Source organism: Manihot esculenta, chromosome 17, assembly GCF_001659605.2.
Source record: "Manihot esculenta cultivar AM560-2 chromosome 17, M.esculenta_v8, whole genome shotgun sequence".
In the NCBI taxonomy this organism is placed as follows: Eukaryota; Viridiplantae; Streptophyta; class Magnoliopsida; order Malpighiales; family Euphorbiaceae; genus Manihot; species Manihot esculenta.
In genome coordinates, this window is record NC_035177.2 from 3,120,297 (window position 1) to 3,138,337 (window position 18,041).

The 18,041-nt window shown below is 41.6% G+C and overlaps 1 pseudogene; it reads right to left on the minus strand.

The window, feature by feature from the left end:
• Positions 1-778: 778 nt before the first annotated feature.
• LOC110605434 lies at positions 779-2,159 on the minus strand (annotated as a pseudogene).
• Between the last annotated feature and the right edge of the window lie 15,882 nt (positions 2,160-18,041).

The window sequence follows — 18,041 nt, forward strand, 5'->3', positions numbered from 1 at the left end:
AACTCTTTTTACGTGGATGAAAACGATGGAAGGAATAAGATTGCCACCAATATCAGTAAAGGAAACATGCCCTTTAACAAACTGGATAATGCTCACAGAGTCACCTTCTACTTCAACGATGTTCAGATTCTTTCCGTTGGTTATGGGGTGAGCATTCGGTCGGTTCGGTTCAAAATCGAATCGAACCGAATAAATTGAAAATCGAATTTTTAGTGTTTATGAAAACTGAACCGAACTGATTTTGGTCAGAAATCGAATCGAATCGAAGCGGTCTGATTCGGTTCGGTTTAATCAGTTTTGATTTTTAATAATTTTTTTATTTTTTACCATTTATTTTTAATATTTTAAAATTTAATTAAAATATTTTAATTTTAATATGATTTAATTTCTCTATATTATTGAAAAAACATATTATTATCACTAATCGGTTCGATTCGGTTTTTTCGATTTTTTCTGATCAAAACCGAACCGAATCGAAATAACCGAAATTTCTAAAATTAAAAACCGAACCGAACCGAAATGTATAAAAAATCGAACTAAATTTTTAAATCAATTCGGTTCGATCGATTTTTTCGATTTGAACCGAATACTGCCCAGTCCTAGTTGCTTGTTGAACTACAAGTCTCCATGCTAAGACTTTGAGAATAAGGGTCTACCATCCATAGCTTTACATGTGATTTTCTATTTTATAATAAAATTAATATTTTTGCAAAAAGATTTAATACTTTTGTTTGAAATGACTTATATTTAATTGACAAATTAATCTAAATCTAAGGAATTAAACTTGAACTTCTACAAATAAAAAGAGTTAAATTCAAGAAATTTAATATTACCTTTCATAGAATCCAAGAACTCTTGCTTGGAAATGGAGGACTTGTGAAGTTGTTTACCCATCAAATTCTCCCAAATCTCAACAACTTCTCTTGAGACAAAATATTCTTAGGAGGTCTAATGTAAATAGTCTTATTAAGAGTACGAGGATCGTCTATGGTGTGAATAGTGTATACGGAAATATCATCTTCATCAACGTAGATAGCCTTCTGATTGGCATCTCCAAGGAGAGACACATGATCTCTAGAAGGAATGATATGACCAGGTTGACAAAGGCCTCCAAGAAAATAGGCGGCAAAGCAATTAGCAGAAATGTAGGTATGAGGAATTCCAGCTTCTTCAATTGCCTTTCTCACCACCATTTTATCATCAAATGTTATTCTTCCTGGTTCCATTGCATTCCCCATTCTTGATGGATCTGTTCCAAATTCTGACGGCAGAAATCTCTTCGATGCATGCCAAAAATTGATTAAATTAAAAAATTAAATTAAATTGAAATAATTTAATCATTCAATTTGATAAAAGGACTGATTAAATTCGATAAAAAATTTTAATCAATATCGTTTGGTTAAGACTATATAAGAGAAACGATAGACTAAAATCTGAAAAATCTTATTGAAATATTTTAAAAATTAAAAAGTGAGTTTCAAAGAGTGAAAGAATAGTATTTATAATAGAAAAAAAAAATTCTAATATACAAAATTATAAAAATATCTAAAAAAGTAATTAAAATACGAAATTAATATCTAGATGGTGGAATTTCTATATTGAACTTTTGTGACAGGCCTGCAACTCTCATCACACTTTTAAAAGTCATGCATCTCAAAATTTCATTTTCGAAAAACTATTGTGGGTCTCCATCTGACATCGATAACAAAAATCAGGTCCGATTTAAATCTGCTGTAAATTTTAAATCTAATTGTTCCGTGTCATAAACTTAATTTATTTATTTGAAGAATTTGAAAGGTAGGGAAAGAAATTAAATATACCTTGACATTTGGAGCTTGTTTGATAGCATCAACAAGCTTGAGTTGGAGGAGGATTTAATGGCTTCTAATATGAACACCAGAAATAGCACAAATGACAACATCAACTAATTTAACAGCATCTACAAGGCTTTGTTGATCATCAAAGGAAGCTTCCACAAGATGAGCTCCTTCTTCCTTAAATGACAGTAACATTTGCACTTTCTCAATATCAACACCAATCTCTTTCCTTTGTAGAACATAAGTTTCATGTCCTAAACCTAAACTTGCCTTCACCAATCTCTTTCCTAAGTACCCAGTTCCTCCTACTATCAAAACCTTGCTTTTCTCCATTCTCTCCCTCTCTCTTGTGGTGATGGATATTTGAAGATACCTTCACTTCACCTGTTGTGGCTTTTATATAGTTTCAGTTTTGATATATTTCGGTTTAATTAGCTTTGTCTTCGAACAAAGCTTTGCTTTCTTTCCTCACATGGTTCTCTTCTACATTTTTATATATTAAACATTTGCCTTTGTTAAAGAATTTAGTGTTGTCATCCCCATCTTGCTTCACTTCAAAATTAAGTTATATATTTTCTTTTAAGGAAAAAAATATTGTTTATCTTTAATAAATGAGTTAATTATTGATATTAAATTTTCATTCTAAACCATCACATAATTAATGTGGACTGCTCATTAAGTTTCTGATAGTACATCACTGAGATATTTATTTTTTTAATTTAAATTTATGTTTTAAAAAATTTACTGGATTACTTTATTTTTAATATTATTTAGTTAGTAGAAAAATAAAAATAAAGATAAAATTACTGACCAAACAATGAAAAAAGTAATAATAAAAATAAATTACTTACCATTTATCAAGTATTTAAAATATCGGATATTGAATAACACTATTTATATAAAATATCCTAAGCAACATTTTCACTTTTTTAAGTATTTTTTTAATTAATAATATTATTTCATATATAATTTATATAATTAAGTTTCTAGCCATATTCTGCACGTGGTTTATATTCGTTATATATTTTATTTATTTTTAATTTTTATTAATTACTATATATAATAGAATATATGCAGTATTTTTATTTCTAAAAAATAAAATGAAAGACTAATACTCGAATTCTTTAAAAGATGTCAAAACTTTTGAATAAAAACATATAGAGAAATCAGACGATCAGTAGATGGCTTGCAAAATAATAAGATAAGGTGACGACCTATGACGATGTGTGACAACCTATTAACAGGTTAATTTGCTGAAGGGCAGACCTGCCAGAAAGAAGAGTCAACCTGCCTGATGGAAGTAGTGCTGAGTAAGGCCTGCTTGATGGAAGTAGTGCTGAGTAAGGCAGGCCTGATGAAAGAAGCGTTGAAGTATCCGGGATGCTTGTAGGGTTGGTGCAGCCCGGATGCTCGTCAAGGCAGGTCTGTTGTCCAATTGTCCAAAAGCTGGAATGTTCGGAAGCTTGCAAGGTAGAAAAGAATTCCTGGAGGCTCAAAGACTCTCTAAGGCTTGAAGAGCTCGGAACCCTGGAAGGCTAGAGGGCGAGAGTAGCCCAGAAGCTTAAGGACTCGTCAGGGCAAGCATAGTCCAAATGCGAAAGTTTGCAATGTCCAGAAGCTCAGAATGCATGGATTCTTCAAAGTACTCGGAAGGTTTGATGCGCGATTTTCTTTAAAGTACTTGGAATGTCTGAAAAGGATTAAGAAGAACGACAACGTTTTATTTTTCTACCATCAGTTAAAAGAACTGAGGAGGGTTTTTCAATCTTTTCATTGGGGCCAAGGTCATTAAGTCTGTTATTTAAGGAGCAAACGTTCCTCTGTTTTTTGGTGTGTGAAAAATGCGTAAAGTGAAAAAATATTGTGATTATTTTTCTTTGCCATTTGTTGATCTGTAATTGAGCTTGTGCTCGTGTGTGGTTGTTCTCTCTCTGTAACTCTTTGTGAATAAAGGATTCCCTATTTCAAGACGTAGGGACGATCCAAAAAGATCGATATGAACGCGTAAATCTCTATGTGTTATTCTTCTTCTCTGTTTTTTCTTTTCTTTTCTTTATTTTCTTATTTTTTTGTTACGGCGCTCATTGGAGATCGGAATTACGGTATTAGAGTAACTACAAGCGGTATCAGAGCAAAGTTTGTGAGCAGGGAGGTCCGTCGCTGGTCATTTTTCTTAAAGCCTGGTTGAGAAAAGAATGGTGTCGACGATGTAGAAACTTGACGTTGAGAAGTTTGATAGGAAAAGAGATTTCATACTCTAGAAAGAAAAGATTGAGATAAGTCTCGAGATCATGAGATTACAAGATACTCTCAATGATGATCTAAAAATATAAAATCTTGAGGAAGAAAATGAATCAAAGAAATCCAGAACTTCAGTCCAGAAAAGAATTCTTTCTTTAACTCCTAAAACCTCGAAATATTCTAGGGCTGCTTCAATCATCACCTCGGATCAAGAAGCAAGATCAAAAGAGAAAGATATTGAGAAGCCATTTAAATGATTAAGAAGAGAAAGGAGTAAAAAGGTTAAGAACTTGATAGTTCTATGTCTCTCAGATCAGATTCTCAAAAAAGTGATCCATGAGAAGATTGCTTTTGGAATCTGGAGACTTCTAGAGAAACTCTACCTGGAACAATCTTTACCTGACAGAATGTACCTAATTTAGAGGGTTTCGAGCTTCAAGATGGACGAGGGCAAGACTATTAAGGAGAACTTGGACGTTTTCTAGAAGATGATGTCCGACTTGCATAATCTGCAGGTTAAGGTGGAGGAAGAATTCCAAGCAGTATATTTATTGAATTCTTTGCCTTCTCCTTATGAACAGTTGAGGGAGGTTCTAAAGTATTCAAGAACTAGTATAGTGGTTGAAGAGGTAAAGATTGCAGCAAGGTCCAAAGAAGCAGAACTCAATGCTCGAAAGGTTATAAGAAATCAAGGTGAAGGTCCGGTAGTAAGGGAAAGATCTGAGCATAGAGACAACAAGAACAGGAGCAAGAACAAATCAAAGGCAAGTTCAAATTCCAAGAGCAAAGCAGAATGTTAGTATTTTGGTAAAAAAGGCCATTTCAAGAAGGACTGCTATTCTAGGAAAAATAATCAAAAGGGTTCTCAGAATGAGAAGAGTGAAGCAGCAATTGCAAATAGCAATATGCAAGATTCTGAAGTTTTAACTGCAGAAACTTTAAAGGTACTGTCCATCACTAAGTCAGAGATTAAAGAACAGTGGAAATTTGATTTAGGTTGCACATTCCATATGACCCAGGAAAAAGAATAGTTTGCCACATTTAAAGAAAAAAAATGGAGGCAGAGTCAAGATGAGAAACAACACAACCTACAACATCAAAGGAGTCAGAACAGTGCGAATCATGATGCATGATGGCACGATGGTGATGTTAACCCAAGTGAGGTATATTCCTGAACTCAAAAGAAATCTTATTTCTCTTGGTGCACTTGAATTGCAGGATTGCTGGTACAAGGTTTAAAAAGGCATAACGAAGATTGTCAAAGTCTGCAGAGTTATCATGAAAGGAGAGCTGATAGAAGGTCTATATGTTTTGCAAGGCAAAACGGTTTCTGGTGAAGAAAATCCATCCAAGGCTAGGGGTGAGCAGTATTCGGTTCAAACCGAAAAAACCGACCGAACCGAATCGATTTAAAAATTTAGTTCGGTTTTTTATATATTTCGGTTCGGTTCGGTTTTTAATTTTAAAAATTTCGGTTATTTCGGTTCGGTTCGGTTTTGATCAGAAAAAAACCGAAAAAACCGAACCGATTAGTAATAATAATATATTTTTTTAATAATATATAGAAATTAAATCATATTAATATTAAAATATTTTAATTAAATTTTAAAATATTAAAAATAAAGTGTAAAAAATAAAAAAAATTATTAAAAATCGAAACCGATCAAACCGAACCGAACCGACCGAATCAGACCGGTTCGGTTCGATTCGATTTCTGACCAAAATCGGTTCGGTTCGGTTTTCATAAACACTCAAATTTTGATTTTCAGTTTATTCGGTTCGGTTCGGTTTTGGACCGAACCGACCGAATGCTCACCCCTATCCAAGGCTACTCAAAATCAAACCTTCCTTTGGCATAGAAGGCTTGGACACATGAGTAAGAAGGGAAGGGTCTGCTTCAATGTACCAATCTATCATCTCTAAGTTTTTGTGAAAATTGTGTCTTTGGTAAATCTTACAGGTTGTCCTTTGAGATCGAAAAGCATACAACAAAGGAAATTCTTGACTACTTTCACTCAGACTTATGGGGATCACCAAACATTCCTTTCTCTCTATTAAAGTGTCGGTATTTCATCTCCTTTATTGATAATTATTCGAGAAAGATCTGGACTGACTTCCTAAAATCAAAGTATGAAGCCTTTGAGAAGTTTTGTGGAATGGAGATGTTTAATGGAGAATCAGACAGGAAAGAAGATCAAGACATTGAGGATAGACAATGGTCTTGAGTTCTATAATCAAAATTTTGATTCATTTTGCTGGAAGTAGGAAATCCGGAGGCACATGACATGTGCTTATACATTACAGTAGAATAGTGTTGTAGAAAGGATGAATATAACAATAATGGAAAATGTTAGAAGCTTGTTCAGTGAGTCGAGTTTATCTCAAAATTTTTGGGCTGAAGCTGCATCCACATATGTGTACCTGATCAATAAGTCTCCATCTACTGCTATAGAGTTAAATGTTCCAAAATAGATATGGTCAGGGACCGAGCCTTCCTATTCAAACTTGAGGAGGTTTCGTTGTGTGGCTTACATTCATATAGATCTGTAATACCCGGCTAGACCCCGACATCGAAATTCCTACCTTCCGGCGGGATCTCCGTTGGAATCCGAAATTTCTCGGATGTCGGAGCCTTCTATAAGGGTAAAATAAAGGTTTTCTAAAATGTTTTTATATGTTTTTATAGTTTTAATGAAGAAAGAAAATGAGTTTTTGAAAGAAAACACCATGGAGGAAGAGTCCAGGTTCGGCCGCCGAACCTCATGTTCGGCCGCCGAACATGGTGCTCTTGTGGAAGCACCTTTGGCCCCCGAAGGTGGTCTGGCCAGCCACCTATAAAAGGCCCCTTGTCCGAAAATGGGTGAGTTTTCTCTCTCTATTTTCGGGCATAGGTGAGATTTTGCCTTCCTTTGGTCGATTTTATGTTTTCCTTCAAATCTTTTAAGTTTTTAACAAGCTTTCACTTTGTTTTGAAGTTTTTGAGCTTAAGATCAAAGTTTTGAAGCTTGGAGACCCCCGAAGCTCGTTCCTCCATATCTCCGAGTTTGGGATCGCATCTCCTCTCGATCTTCAAGAGGTAAGTGTCAATCCACGCATTTTATGATGTTTTAAGTAAGTTTTAAGAAGGGGCTAAGGGTTTTGATGCATGTTTAGGCTAGTTGTAAAATGTTAGGGTTTATGTGAGGTTGTTGATAAATGTATGATAAATGTGATGTTTGTTGGGGTAAAGGTTAGTTTTATGCCCTTATTGTAACGACCCGAAAATCGGACCGCTACCGGTGCTAGGATCCAGATCGGCTTAAGGCCGCCGGGACCCGTAGTAAGCCTGACATCTAACCTGTAAACCTGTATAATCCCATACATGATCAACAACATACATAAAAATTAAAACTTTTCTTTCCATATATATCAACCATACTCAACCTGTGCATGCACTGTATATAACATAAATCATAAACATTGATCCCTCTGTGGGATCTCGTCAGTGCCCCCAAATGGGTGACATAACATATGTTGAGTTGTTTTGCATAAATGACATAAAATATCCAAGATCATGTATTAAAAGGGATAACAACATTCTATGGTCAAGCACACCTCTAATATCCATAAACATCATTATATAACTATACTGTACTTTTACATTACATCGTACTACGATTTGTCATGTCCACATTCTATCTATTACATAAACAAGCTTAACTCTAACCGACCTCCTCTTCTATCCTGCACCTGCAAGCCTGGGGGTAAAAGGGAGAGGGGTGAGCTAAAAGCCCAGTGAGTTGAACTATAAAACATATAAACACTATGCTCCAATGAGATGCATCATAACACAGACAATTCACATAAGGGTTGGGTGAACTTGTCACCAATTAGTCCAAGCTAACTCTGTGCCAGGCCGTAGCATTGGGTCCTGGTCTTCCTGTCATACATACATTACTTACCATTATCCCAGGGCCTCCTCTGGGCTCCTGGTCTTCGAGTCCCATTACCGTGCCAGGCCGTAGAATGGGGTCCTGGTCTTTCCTTACTCTGTGCCAGGCTATAGAATGGGGTCCTGGTCTTCCTGTCATGGACTAATTGGGTCATCCAACATTTACCCACATCAACAACAATCAATGCAATGCGGCATATTCGTGAAAACTAATGCAATCATCCTATTGCATAATCATGATGCATGAAACATGATAAAACATTTAATTTCTTAATTTAAAAGATTAAGTTTAGTTCCACTCACCTCTGGCTGACTCTGACAACACCGAAGCAGCTGAACTCACTGCTGGGGTCCTCGGTTCCTCGGGTCCGAACCTACACAGGTGGACTCCAATGAGGGACCAAACATACCTGAACATAACTATAAAATACTCCCCAAAAACCCCCTAAAACATCAAGGAACAACCATAGAAAAACATGCAAAGGAGGCTTGGACAGGGCACTTTCGGCGGCAAGTTCGGCGGCCGAAAGTCCCTCCAGAGCCGAAAGTCAGGCAGGTTCGGCGGCACCTTCGGCGGCCGAAACTCCCAGACAAAGACGAAACTCATGCATGTTCGGCGGCACTTTCGGCGGTCGAAACTGCCAGATAGAGACGAAAGTCTCCTTTCGGGGGCAAGTGTAACGCCCCGAAAATCCGGACCGCTACCGGCGCTAGGATCCAGATCGGCATAAGGCCGCCGGGAACCGTAGCAAGCCTGACATAACCTGTAAACCTGTTTAATCCCATACATGATCAACAATACTCATAAACCTGTAAACTTTCTCATACATCAACCAAGCTCAACCTGTACATAATCATATACAAAAACATAAACCTCCACTGGAGTCCTCATCAAATGCTCCAATGGGGTAACTCATCATACATTAAGCTTGGTTGAACCATAACATCATTTCTCATAAAAGATCATGCATTTTAAAAGGGATTACACAACTAGGGTCAAGCACACTTCTAAACCTCATCATTACATAACATAACTATACAATACTCTTACATTACATCATCATAGATCTCATGTCCACATCTAAACTATTACATGAACTCATCTTTACTCTTGCTGACCTCCTGGTCTACCCTGTACCTGCACACCTGGGGGTTAAGGGAAAGGGGTGAGCTACAAGAGCCCAATGAGCAGAATAATAAAACATTACATTTTAAATTCATACGTTCATGAAATGCGTCACATCACAAACAAGCCACATCAAGGGTAAACCTGTCACCAACTAGTCCCATCGTCATAACTATTGCCAGCGGCGTAGTCAAAGGCTCACTGGACTTCCTGTAAACATAACATAACTTACACTGCCCCAAGGCCTTATTAGGCACTTGGTCTTGGCGTCCCATGGTGCCAGGGGCGTAGTCAAAGGCTCCCTGGTCTTTCTTTCTCATAGTGCCAGGGGCGTAGTCAAAGGCTCCCTGGTCTTCCTGCCAGGAACTAGTGGATCATCCAGCATTTACCCACATCAAGAACATAATATGCAATCCAACATATTCGTGAAATCTATGTAAGCAACCTAGAATTTCACATGGCATATATGATGTATGAACATGCTCAAAATTCTATATTTCATTAATTTAAAACTTTAGAGTTTATTCTACTCACCTTTGGCTAGCTCTGAAAAGACACTGAAGCAGCTATCACTGCTGGGGTCCTCGGTTCCTCGGGTCCGTACCTACACAGGCGGACTCAAATGAGGGACCCCACATACTTGAACATAACTCTAAAAATACCCCCAAAAACCCCCTAGAATATCATGAAATAATCATAGAAAAACATGCATGAAATGGCTGAACAGGGCACTTTCGGCGACAGGTTCGGCGGCCGAAAGTCCCTCCAGAGCCGAAAGTCAGGCACTTTCGGCGGCACCTTCGGCGGCCGAAAGTCCTAGACAGAGACGAAAGTCTCCTTTCGGGGGCAAGCTTCGGCAGCCGAATGCTGCCTCCACAAGGGGGTTCGGCGGCCGAAAGTTCCTTCGGCGGCCGAACCTGGTTTCTCCCGAATGGGCAGAAACTTGGTTCACATGAACCTCTTGCCTCCCAAAACCCCAAATCATGCATATATCTCAACCAGAACATGCATACAAGTTCCTAGGGGCCTCAAACCACAATATACCCCAACTACAACACTTCAAATACACAAAATCAACACACATTGTTCAAAACATCAATATTAACCCATAAACTCAACATATAACCTAACATGCATTTCTACCCAAAGAACTCATAAAAACTTACTTAAAACACATAAGGAGCTTAAGATCGGCTCTTACCTCTTGATGATCGAGAGAGAGACGACCTAAACTTGGAGATCCAAGAAAATGAGCTCCTGAGTTCCCGAAGCTCCAAAACTTGTTTCAAAAGTTCAAAACCTTCAATGCAAGCTTAAAACTCAAGAAAAATGGTGGGGATTTGGAGGAAAAACACTAGATTTGGAAGAGGGAGGTTGGAAGCTAGGTGTGGCCGAAAATGGGAGAAAGCTCGCCCATTTCGGCTAAGGGTCCCTTTTATAATGGCTGGCCAGGCCACGTTCGGGGGCCGAAAGCGCTTCTGCATGCATGCCATGTTCGGCGGCTGAACTTTGAGTTTCGGCGGCCGAACCTGGACTTCCCTCACCTATGCTTTCGGGGGCCTAACGTGCCTCCAAAACACATGCATGTTCGGCGGCCGAACTTGAGCTTCGGCGGCCGAACTTGAGCTTCGGCGGCCGAACCTGGGTTTTCCTCCTAAGACTTTTCATGCAAAAACTCATTTAAAATTATACTTAAAATCATTAAAAACATGAAAACATTTCATAAAAACATGCTTTTACCCTTCTAGAGGTTTCCGACATCCGAGATTCCACCGAACGGTAGGAATTCCGATACCGGAGTCTAGCCGGGTATTACATTCTCCCCCCTTAAGAACATTCGTCCCCGAATGTTCCTCAACTAGCACATAGCAGGGCATACAACATAACATATACATGAAACACATAGAGACTAACCTTAAAAGAGATGAGGATATTGCCGGAGCATAGACTCCCGTGTCTCCCAAGTGCACTCTTCCAGATTGTGGTGGTTGCAAAGGACTTTCACCATCGGGATTTCCTTGTTTCTCATCTTCCTGATCTGGGTGTCTATGATCCGTACTGGCTGCTCAACATAGGTGAGATCCTCTTGGATCTCCACATCAGGCTCACTAAGAACCTTGCCCGGATCTGACACAAATTTCCTCAACATTGAAACATGGAAAACCGGATGGATTCTCTCCATTGAAGCAGGCAAATCTAGCTTGTACGATACATTCCCAATCTTTTGCAAGACTTCAAAGGGTCCGATGTACCGCGGAGCCAGCTTACCCTTCTTCCCGAACCGAACCACTCCTTTCATTGGAGACACCTTGAGCAATACCAGATCCCCCTCCTGAAACTCTACTAGTCTTCTGTGGATGTCTGCATAACTCTTCTGTCTGCTTGCAGCCGTCTTAATCCTCTCTCTGATTAAGGGTACCACCCTGCTGGTGATCTCTACTAGCTCGGGCCCTGCCAAGGCCTTTTCTCCAACTTCTTCCCAGCAAACAGGTGACCTGCACTTCCTTCCATATAAAGCTTCATATGGAGCCATCCCGATGCTAGCATGATGGCTGTTGTTGTAGGCAAACTCCACCAAGGGTAGATGCTGCCTCCAAGAACCGCCAAAGTCCAGCACACACATTCTAAGCATATCCTCTATCGTCTGGATGGTCCTTTCTGACTGTCCGTCTGTCTGTGGATGGAAGGCAGTACTGAAATCCAACCTGGTACCCATGGCATCCTGCAGACTCCGCCAAAACCTGGAGGTGAACTGGGGTCCTCTATCTGACACTATAGAAACAGGAACCCCATGCAGTCTGACTATCTCATCAACATACACCTGCGCCAACTTGTCCACAGAATAGCCACTCCTGACAGGGATGAAGTGAGCAGATTTGGTGAGTCTGTCCACAATCACCCATATGGAGTCCAATCTATTGGACGTCGCCGGTAACCCCACTACGAAGTCCATAGCTATATTCTCCCATTTCCACTCTGGAATAGGTAGCGGGTTAAGCATTCCAGCCGGCTTCTGATGTTCCAGCTTCACCCTCTGACATACTTCGCAGGCTGACACAAACTGTGCCACTTCTCTCTTCATAGCTGGCCACCAATAAACCTTTTTCAGATCCTGATACATCTTGGTGGCCCCGGGGTGAATGATGTATCTTGCATTATGAGCCTCTCTCATAATATCTCCTTTTATCCCTATGTCATCTGGTACACATAAACGACTCCCATAGCGGAGGATCCCCTTACTGTCGAATCGGAACTCACTGTCCTTGCCTGACTGAACAGTCCTGGCAATCTTCACTAACTCTGGGTCCTCATGCTGTTTCTGAGCCACCTGCTCCAGAAACACGGGTGTCACTTTCATCTGAGCAACCAAGGCACCTGTACCAGACAACTCCAACTGTAGACCTTCATCAATGAGCTTGTAAAACTCCTTAACCACTGGTCTCCTCTCTGCCGTGATGTGGGATAGACTGCCTAGTGACTTCCGGCTTAGGGCGTCTGCCACGACATTCGCCTTACCCGGATGATACTGAATCTTGCAATCATAGTCACTCAGCAGCTCTACCCATCTTCTCTGTCTCAAATTCAGATCTCTTTGACTCAGGATGTACTGCAGGCTTTTATGATCTGTGAAGATTTCACATTTAACACCGTAAAGGTAATGTCTCCACATCTTGAGTGAAAAGATTACTGCTGCCATCTCAAGGTTATGTGTGGGGTAATTCAACTCATGCTTCTTTAGCTGCCTAGAAGCATAAGCAATCACCCTCTCATTCTGCATAAGCACACAACCCAGTCCCACACGGGACGCATCACAAAAGACTGTAAAGTCCTCATCACTAGATGGCAGAGCTAAAACTGGTGCTGAAGTCAACCTCTTCTTAAGCTCTTCAAAACTCTCTTCGCACTGGTCGGTCCACAGAAACTTCTGATTCTTCCTGGTTAGTCTGGTCAGAGGAGCTGCTATTTTTGAGAAGTCCTGAACGAACCTCCTGTAGTAACCTGCCAAACCCAAGAAACTTCTAATCTCTGTCACTGAAGTGGGTCTAGGCCAGTTAGCCACAGCTTCTACCTTCTTGGGGTCTACCTCTATACCATTTTCTGACACCACATGCCCCAAGAATGAAATGCTCCTCAGCCAGAACTCACACTTGGAGAACTTGGCATACAAGCCATGTTCCCTCAAGGTCTGTAGAACCAACCTCAGATGATGGGCATGCTCCTCTGCATTCCTGGAATACACTAGGATATCATCTATGAAGACGATAACAAAGTGATCCAGGTACTGGCTAAACACTCTGTTCATGAGATCCATGAATGCTGCAGGGGCGTTGGTTAACCTGAACGACATTACAAGGAACTCAAAATGCCCATATCTGGTCCTGAAAGCTGTCTTTGGCACGTCCTCTTCCCTGATTCTCAACTGATGGTACCCCGATCTCAGATCTATTTTGGAGAAACAACCCGCTCCTGCTAGCTGATCGAATAGATCGTCGATCCTTGGCAATTGGTACTTGTACGGTAGTGACTTTGTTCAACTGCCTGTAGTCGATACAAAGTCTAAGGGATCCATCCTTCTTCCTCACAAACAAAACAGGAGCACCCCAGGGTGAGGTACTCGGTCGGATGAAGCCCTTATCTACTAGCTCCTGTAACTGCTCCTTCAACTCTTTCAATTCTGCTGGCGCCATCCTGTAGGGAGGGATAGAGATCGGTCGGGTTCCAGGCATCAATTCTATCTCGAACTCTATCTCCCTAGCAGGTGGTAAACCTGGCAGCTCGTCTGGAAACACATCTAAGAACTCTCTAACCACTGGCACCGAGGCGGGCTCTCTGACCTGACTGCTAAGCTCCCAAATACCCCTCACATCCCCTCCTGAGCAACTTACGAGCCTGAAGAGCTGATATCAGACCTCTAGGTGTACCCCTCCTGTCTCCTCTGAAGACAACCTCAGACCCATCCTGTCCTCTGAACTTGACTACCTTGTCCCTGCAGTCCAAGGTAGCACCATGGGTAGATAACCAGTCCATCCCTAGAATGACATCAAAATCTGTCAAATCTAGAACCACTAGGTCGGCGGACAAGCATCTTCCCTCAACAAACACAGGACTACACTGGCAGACTGACTCTGCCACAGATGGATCACACTTGGGTCCACTGACCCAGAGAGGACACTCTAACCCAGAAGTCATCAGACCTAACCTCCCCACGGCTCTCGGAGCAATAAAAGAATGAGATGCACCAGGGTCCATCAAGGCATACACATCTGAACAACCAATAATTAAGTTACCTACCACCACGGTGTTAGATGCATCTGCCTCCTGCTGTGTCATTGTGAAGATCCGTGCTGGAGCTGATGGACCTTCACCTCTGAAACCCGCTGAAGAAGAGGCTGTCCCTCTCCCTCTGCCTCTGCCACTGGCCTGAGTCATGGCTGGAGCTGCTGGCTGCGCTACACTGCCTGAAGCTGTCTGCTGGGACTGAGCCATCGGGACTGCTCTTGGACAATCTCGAGCCATATGCCCCTCCTGACCACATCTGAAACAGGCGTTCGTCCCAAACCGACATACTCCCCTGTGTGGCCTACCACACCTTGCACAAACTGCATTATCCGCACCAGAGCTTGAGCCACTCCCTAATCCCAGATTGGACTTGACTTTGTTCCAGAACTTGTTCTTCTTCGACTTCTTAGGACCTCTGTCCCACTTTTTACTACCTGAAGCTGCTGCATTTAGAGAAGAAGAGCCTGGGGTCTTAGAACCGGAAGACTGTGCCACTGACTGCTTGACTTTCCCCTCGATGATAGCACTAGCCTCCATTCTCCTAGCTATATCCACTATGGCATGGAAGCTCTCCCTATCTGCGGACTGAATCAAGGAGGAATACCTGGAGTGAAGTTTCATGATATACCTCTTTGACTTCTTCTGGTCTGTGTCAAGAGTTTGCCCTGCAAACGGCAACAGCTCCAAGAATCTGTCGGTGTACTCCTCTACACTCATTTCCTCTGTCTGCCTTAACTGTTCAAACTCAATCATCTTCATCTCTCTTGAACTGTCAGGAAAAGCCCATCCTGCAAATTCATTTGCAAACTCCTCCCACGATAGGCTGTCCAACCTCGGGCTCACATAGTTCTTAAACCACTCACGGGCCTTTTTGCATTTTAATGTGAACCCAGCCATCTGAATGGCTCTGCTGTCATCTGCCCCTATCTCATCTGTAATTGTTTTGACCCTTTCTAGGTACACAAACGGGTCATCACCGGTTTCAAACTGGGGAGCACCCAACTTCATATAGTCGGTCATCTTGACCTTGCTCCCACCAGATGAGCTAGGCTTAGGTATATGGGTTGCTGGAACTGTGGGTTCTACTGATGATGGAGGAGGTGCAACATTTTCTGAGGTAAGGTTAGCTGGATTTGGATAGTAGGGTGGAGGTGGATACATTGGGTATTGTGAATATGGTGGGTAGTATGGTGGGTATGGCATCTGCATCTGTGTGGGATAAGGGGTGAAGCTAGGGTAATCTGATGTACCTCCCATCGAATACCCGGGATTTTGTGAGAAGTGTGGGTAGTGGGGTGGCTGAATAAATCCCAAGGCCTGAGTGCCTCCTTGGGACTCTCCCATACCTTCTTCTGACATATTAACTCCCAAACTGCCATCCCTCCTCTGCTCTACGTTCATATCGTCCCCCATGTCCTCTGACGCTCCTCCCTGAACTGTTCCTCTGACTGATCTGCTCCTACCCAGATCCAGAGACCTTCTAGGGTCTCTAACTGCTCTTTCCCTACTAGACCTACTAGACATTGCCCTAGGCAATGCTAGAGGACGGGCGCTCGTGCCCTCATCCTCAGGTGGCACTCCAGTCAATCTCGCTGATCGACGAGTTCCCCTCATCCTGTTTTCTGAAAAACAGTACACATAGCACAAACATTAGCATCATATGGTTCATCTGGGCACACATGAACCCCCATCACATACATCACATATCATAGCATTAATGCACATGCATATAATCATGGCATTTCACATCATCAAACAAGACAGGACTCCACATCCTATCCTAGTGGACATGATCTTTCCTATTGTGCTTGACCTTCTATAACATCTATGAGCTCGACACTCTAGGTCCGACCATGTGAACCTAGGGCTCTGATACCACTCTGTAACGCCCCGAAAATCCGGACCGCTACTGGCGCTAGGATCCAGATCGGCATAAGGCCGCCGGGAACCGTAGCAAGCCTGACATAACCTGTAAACCTGTTTAATCCCATACATGATCAACAATACTCATAAACCTGTAAACTTTCTCATACATCAACCAAGCTCAACCTGTACATAATCATATACAAAAACATAAACCTCCACTGGAGTCCTCATCAAATGCTCCAATGGGGTAACTCATCATACATTAAGCTTGGTTGAACCATAACATCATTTCTCATAAAAGATCATGCATTTTAAAAGGGATTACACAACTAGGGTCAAGCACACTTCTAAACCTCATCATTACATAACATAACTATACAATACTCTTACATTACATCATCATAGATCTCATGTCCACATCTAAACTATTACATGAACTCATCTTTACTCTTGCTGACCTCCTGGTCTACCCTGTACCTGCACACCTGGGGGTTAAGGGAAAGGGGTGAGCTACAAGAGCCCAGTGAGCAGAATAATAAAACATTACATTTTAAATTCATACGTTCATGAAATGCGTCACATCACAAACAAGCCACATCAAGGGTAAACCTGTCACCAACTAGTCCCATCGTCATAACTATTGCCAGCGGCGTAGTCAAAGGCTCACTGGACTTCCTGTAAACATAACATAACTTACACTGCCCCAAGGCCTTATTAGGCACTTGGTCTTAGCGTCCCATGGTGCCAGGGGCGTAGTCAAAGGCTCCCTGGTCTTTCTTTCTCATAGTGCTAGGGGCGTAGTCAAAGGCTCCCTGGTCTTCCTGCCAGGAACTAGTGGATCATCCAGCATTTACCCACATCAAGAACATAATATGCAATCCAACATATTCGTGAAATCTATGTAAGCAACCTAGAATTTCACATGGCATATATGATGTATGAACATGCTCAAAATTCTATATTTCATTAATTTAAAACTTTAGAGTTTATTCTACTCACCTTTGGCTAGCTCTGAAAAGACACTGAAGCAGCTATCACTACTGGGGTCCTCGGTTCCTCGGGTCCGTACCTACACAGGCGGACTCAAATGAGGGACCGCACATACTTGAACATAACTCTAAAAATACCCCCAAAAACCCCCCTAGAATATCATGAAATAATCATAGAAAAACATGCATGAAATGGCTGAACAGGGCACTTTCGGCGGCAGGTTCGGCGGCCGAAAGTCCCTCCAGAGCCGAAAGTCAGGCACTTTCGGCGGCACCTTCGGCGGCCGAAAGTCCTAGACAGAGACGAAAGTCTCCTTTCGGGGGCAAGCTTCGGCAGCCGAATGCTGCCTTCACAAGGGGGTTCGGCGGCCGAAAGTTCCTTCGGCGGCCGAACCTGGTTTCTCCCGAATGGGCAGAAACTTGGTTCACATGAACCTCTTGCCTCCCAAAACCCCAAATCATGCATATATCTCAACCAGAACATGCATACAAGTTCCTAGGGGCCTCAAACCACAATATACCCCAACTACAACACTTCAAATACACAAAATCAACACACATTGTTCAAAACATCAATATTAACCCATAAACTCAACATATAACCTAACATGCATTTCTACCCAAAGAACTCATAAAAACTTACTTAAAACACATAAGGAGCTTAAGATCGGCTCTTACCTCTTGATGATCGAGAGAGAGACGACCTAAACTTGGAGATCCAAGAAAATGAGCTCCTGAGTTCCCGAAGCTCCAAAACTTGTTTCAAAAGTTCAAAACCTTCAATGCAAGCT